The 5,613-nt window shown below is 52.1% G+C and overlaps 1 long non-coding RNA gene across 2 annotated transcripts; it reads right to left on the bottom strand.

The window, feature by feature from the left end:
• Positions 1 to 1,188: 1,188 nt before the first annotated feature.
• On the bottom strand, positions 1,189 to 3,858 carry LOC113902801. Of its 2 annotated transcripts, none has more exons than XR_003513919.1 (2): positions 1,804 to 3,858; positions 1,189 to 1,323 (listed from the first exon to the last, which is right to left on the bottom strand). It is a non-coding gene; the product is annotated as an uncharacterized LOC113902801 (long non-coding RNA). The 2 variants fall into 2 exon arrangements; XR_003513918.1 differs by having other exon boundaries at positions 2,352 to 3,854.
• Between the last annotated feature and the right edge of the window lie 1,755 nt (positions 3,859 to 5,613).

Genomic DNA, 5,613 nt, shown 5'->3' with positions numbered 1-5,613 from the left:
AAGATGAGCCCAGCTTCCAGGAAGATTTACAGAGTCTGAGGGACGGCCCAGGAGGCTGACTACCCAGAAATTCTGAACGGAGAAGAAAACAAACCTGTGGATTCTTTTTCACAGAGACTAATGCTCCTGATAACTTGAGGCTTGAAGTTTTTTGGTGACCCTGGAGAAAGGACAAGGCCTCCCTTGGGACCAATTCATTAAGAAGGACAGTCCTGATCAGCTCCTCTAAGCACTTGGGTTGACTCTAAGTGCCAGGCAGTCAGAGGGCGTTCAGTAACTGTTCATTGGAAAGTGACGAATTGATCTTGGAGACCAGCCATCGAGGGGGGGCGGCCAGCTGGAAACAGCCCATAGGAGCTCGTTTCCTCACTCTGAGTGGCAGGAAAGTCTTGTCCCACAGCAACAAGCCCAGACCCCAGTCTTTAGTTATTGGCCCCATGTTTGTGCAGTGACTGTAACCCCAGAGGCTCCAGGGGGTACATGCCTCCCAAAGAGAACTAACATCCATGGTTCCAGGAGGTTGAACCTTTGACCATCTGGGTTCAGGCATGAAGGACCTGAGGTTGGGCCAAGTCAATTCAAGGCAACTTGAGTTATAAACTAGTTCTCAGGAGTCAATCTGCCTGTGAAGCCTGGAAGACCCCATAGATAAAGGGCAGTGATCGTGGCATTGAGTGACAACAGGCCTCTTCCACACAAAATGAGGCTCTCCTTTCCAGGAGGATAAACCACCATAGATGCTGATCAGAGATAGGCTCAGAGGTCCCAGGAAGGTACAGACCCCTCAGCTTGCCCGCCGAGGTCTGTTCTGACTTGGACAGTCTTACAGACTCTTGTCCGGGCACCTGAGAGAAGGTTACACTGCACAACCCCAGGGGGCACCCTTCACAGTGACTCAGGGGAAGGAGGGTGGGTTTCAGTGCACTTCATTGTGGGAGGGGGTCTGTGGGCCTCTGGTCTCCCAGTGATCCATCTAAAAAAACAAAGAAAACTTCCTAACATAAGTCACTGAGCCTTGTGTTGTTAATAAAACTGTCTCTTTTCTTCTTGGTGAGGGGAGGGGGAAGGTACAAAGTCACTTCTGCCTTATCTCTAAAGTGTTTAGCTAACTGCCGGGCACATAATAAGAACTCAATAAATAACCATTATTAGAGGAGGAAGAGATGGAAGAAATCGGACAGATCAGAATTTAATTCTGCCATGCGGATTTATTGTGCTTCTGCCCAAGGAAGAAGAGAGAAAGAATATCTCAGCTTTCCATCTTCTCTTTCCTGAGCTGACTCTGCGGTAGGCAGTGTCCTCTCGTCCCCTTTTGCCTGCAGCCTGTTGAAGGAAAAATAAAAAGAAGCACCGATCTAGCACGCTTGGCTGAGCCCCTGCTCCCAGCCCACAACTCCCTCTGACTTTATGTTTAATTTCCCCAGGTCGAGAGGAAGCACTCTGATGATCCGAGTTAATTCAAAATGTAAATTCATCTCCTATCACCTAATGGCTCTGACTCAGCTCTACAGGACGGGAGCAGCTGCCGCATGAGTCACCCGGGGCCCTGGCTCCCGGGGCCCTGGCTCCCGGGACCCTGCTCCTAGTGGTGATGAAGCCCTCGGCCAGGCTTCAGACAGACACTGCTGCCTCTGTGCCCACTGAGGCCAGACCACAGCTCACTTCGGAGGGCAGAGTGTTCCACTACCAGGGGGTGGGGGTGTGGTGGGGTGGGGAATGGGGGTGGGAGGGAAAACCACAGCGCAGGGGTCAGCCCAGGAGACCCCAAATGAGCCGAACTAGTCTCCCAAGAAACCCACTAACCGAGATTCAGGATCCTCAGCCCGGGCAGAGTCCACTACAGGCTGGGGCTCCCCACTGGCTACTGAGGACTATCTTCACCCAGATCCCAAAATATAGCCGTGAACCCTCCAGAAATCTTCACTTGAGTGACAGCCAAGGTCTTCCAGATGCTGGCTGGCCGGCCCCAGAGCTGCCACAGAGCGGGTCCCCTCCCTCCCTGGGAGGTGTGAAGGCCCCACTGTGTAAGCTTCGTGCCAAAGACAAAACCAGCAGCAGGTTGTGAGCTTCCGTGGGGGAGCCAGGCTTTGGGTCAGGATGGGGGTGGAGGCGAGGGGACCTTGGGGGTGTGCTCATGAGTTTCCTGTTCCCCACTGTCCTTCCCTGGGTCTTAGCATTGGAAGATCTCAGCAGTACAGGAGGGACAGTGGAACAGACAGGGAGCAAGGGGGCGTCCCAGGGGTGGCAGGTTGGAGCGGGAGAGACTTTCTGGGGGCAAGACAGGGCAGTCTTGTACAGCTGGGGAAACCCAGGCTTGGAGAGGAAGTATTTACACTGCACCCAGCACCTACCGTTAGTCCCTTCTACAGGCTTCTGCTCCCAGGTAGGGCTGAGGGCTCTCCTGCCGGGGCTGGAGCCTCTGGGTCCGGGGCACCAGAGTCTCGCCCTCCCCTGTGGGGTGACATGAGCCCCTCTTCCACTGTGAGAGCTTCCAATCCACTGTCAGAGGGGGCTGGGGCCCGTGACCCCCCAGACTCAGGAATCCTTCCCTTTGCTGAGGACCCCTAGACACCTGGAATCTGAGGTCTCAGCTCTGCCACCTGCTGGCCTCCATGAGTTCTGCAGGCTGCTGGTATGTTTCTCCTCTGCCAGTTGCTGTGATGACTTTTAGGGTGCTCATGATCATCTGAAACCAGGCCAGGCATTAAATGGCACTGAATCCCATAATGAATCAGCCCATCCTGTTTCCATTTCTCTGAATCCTCCTGGTTCTCTCCAGGAGAGAAGCTCAAGAGGCTGCCTCCAAGGTGGCCACATTCCCCTTCGCCCCCGCCATTATCTCTCTTTGTGACATGGCAAACCAGGCCTTCATCTCAGAGCCTTGGCAGATAATTGGTTTCTAACACAAGACCTGACTTTTGTTTTTATTGTATTTATTCTTTGTTTTAATCACTTTATGGAGCTTTAATTCACATGCCATCAAATTTACCCACTTACAATGTACAATTTAATGGTTTTTATTATAATATACTCACAGGATTGTGCAACCTTCGCCACAATCCAATTTTAGAACAGTTTCATCAGCCCCCAAAGAAACCCTGCATCCATTAGTGATTTCTCCCCAATCTCTCTCCCTGACCCCTGACCCCTGGAAACCACAAATGTTCTTCCTATCTCTGTGGATCTGCCTATTCTGGATATTTCATATCAATGGAACCACATAACGTACGTGTCTTTTGTGGCTCGCTCCTTCTACTCAGGCTTTATGTTTATATGCTTGCTTTAGTGAGGAATTCTGGGTTTAATTAACCATTGGGATGTAATATTTTCTTCTTCATTCACTCTAAAGTATTGATCATTTGCTTAAGTTACCAGTTACCCAAGGAAGGTAGGATGTGCTTAGAACATTTGGAATACACAGTGCAAATCCTGTCTGAGAGGTGGGGTCCCATTGCTCTTGTTTCTCTGATTTGGGGAAATTTTCCCCTTTCTCCTCTTTTCAGAAGCCACTAAGCCCCTTCCTCCATCCTCTCTGACTTTTCTCCAAACCCTCATTGCACAGAGGAAAGACGGGGACCAGAGCAATATCTCCACAAACAAACCGTTTGCCCCTCTATTCAACAAACACAGAGGAACAGATGTGGCCTCGGCTTCTCCCAACCATGCTGTCTGGAATCAGCATATACATCGAGTTTAATTATGCAATTAAAGTCATTTTCTTGAGCTGAACAAATATTTACAGCATATTTTGCTGAAAATGGCTTTGCCTGGAGAAAGGTTCTGCTGTTGGGCTGGCAGGTCTGGTGTGCGAATATTCACACATTTACAGACCCTGTTACCAGGGGGCCACATGGTGATGAGCAGGTGGCAGACAAGCAGGTCCCCAGGAACAAATATGTCAGTGAAAAATGTGGCAGGTGTCAGCCAGGCCTGTATGTTCTGGGCCTCACCATGGTGTCACTGTGGGTCAGTGACATCTGCTGTTCCTCCATGGCAGCCCTGAATCCCAGCTCTGCAGCATCAAAGAAACCTCTGGGCTGGGGCAGAGAGAACACAGAGCCTGACAGCAGCTGTGTGATAATCAGAACCATAGCCATGCTGCCCTGTGCTGTGATCCTGGGAGGTGATACTTAACAAAAACCCATGTAGAGCATCTCCCAGGGGTCCCACTGTGTTCAGCTTCCCATGCAAGAAAATGCAAGGCAAAATTTCCAAAATGCAGAAAAACCCACTTTGTAAATTTTACTCCCTCTGAACCTTGTCTCCTTATCAAGCCCCCAGTTTTCCCCTTGGAGGAAACTGGATCTCATTGCACTGCAATGAAGCCAGAGGACTTAAGGTTTTCTCAAGGGCTTCTTCTCCTCCTGCAGAGTTTACAGTTTTCATCCGAATTCTGAGTTGGGGGGTGGTTGTGCAGCATTAGAACATTGGGGTGGGGCTAGGACAGGAGTTATATTCAAAATACTTAAAAACCAGTGGGAATGATGACCACCCAGAGATAATCCAGAAGTCAGATTTGGGAGCCCCCCCCCCAGCTGTGTGGGAAGGTCTGGAGGTCCTGGGGGAGGACCTGGGATGGGTGATTTGGGGCCAGTCTGGGAGCTGGGGAGGGAGCTCCCCATCAGCCCATATGGGGGTGGGGGTTGGGTTTCAGCTTCTCACTTCCAGCCCTATTGTATTGAATGTCAGCCCAGAGTGGAGTGGAGCCCATTATACAGTTGAGGAAACTGAGGTTTCCAGAGTTGTGTGTCATCACCTGAGAATACCCTGCTACAGGGAAGGGGGGTAGTGACTCACACCCAGACCCTCTGAATCCCAGAACCGGTGCAGAGCTGGCCTGCTCATTTCATGCTCCTTGGACTCTAGCAGGGGCATTATTACTATTATGTCACGCTGCAGGTCCGGGTGTCACTTCAGGTGACACTGCTGGTCAAAGGCAGAGCTGGGAGGTGTCCAAGGTCACCAGTATTTACTACCTTCAAGGAGGGAAGGGGGCAGGAGGCTGGGGGCAGGCAGCCGGCCCTTTCCCATACATGACGGAACCCAGTCCCTGTTGCCGCAATCGCTGACAGTGAGGACAAAGCAGGGGTCACCGCCCTGGCGGGGCACAGCACCAGGAGCCTCCAGAGCCCGTGCCTGTGGCCTTAGAGCCCTGGAAGGTACATGTTGTGTGGCCCAGAGGTGGGGGGCAGCAGACCAGAGGCTCTGGGTTAGGGCAGGCTGAAGGAGAGAAGCGAGAAGGCCCCCAAGAGCCCCCTCCTCACCACCACCCCCCCCTGCCCTGGATTCCCCTCAGATGCCCAGGTGAACATAGGGACAGGTTTGTTGTCCTGGTTCAATATGTGTTGTGTACCCACCGCATTCTGGTCTTTAACCCAGACCCCAGCAGGGCTCCGGGAACCCATGGAGGTCAGGGGGCAGCTGCCACCCTGGATTCCGGTAGAGGACGTCAGTACCAAACTCTGTTGGTTTGGATTCACGTGTACCGTGGGGAGAGCTGATCAGGAACTGGGAGCCTGACTTCTCATTCTTACCCTGACCCTGAGCAAAGGGCCACTCTCAAGGCCTCAGTCTGATCACCTGCAAATGGCCTTGGCCTTAGCTGACTTCCTA

The sequence above is a fragment of the Bos indicus x Bos taurus genome, chromosome 13 (genome assembly GCF_003369695.1).
Source record: "Bos indicus x Bos taurus breed Angus x Brahman F1 hybrid chromosome 13, Bos_hybrid_MaternalHap_v2.0, whole genome shotgun sequence".
NCBI lineage: Eukaryota > Metazoa > Chordata > Mammalia > Artiodactyla > Bovidae > Bos > Bos indicus x Bos taurus.
The sequence above is the reverse complement of the archived record's forward strand: the minus strand, read 5'-3'. Positions and strand labels throughout refer to the sequence as shown.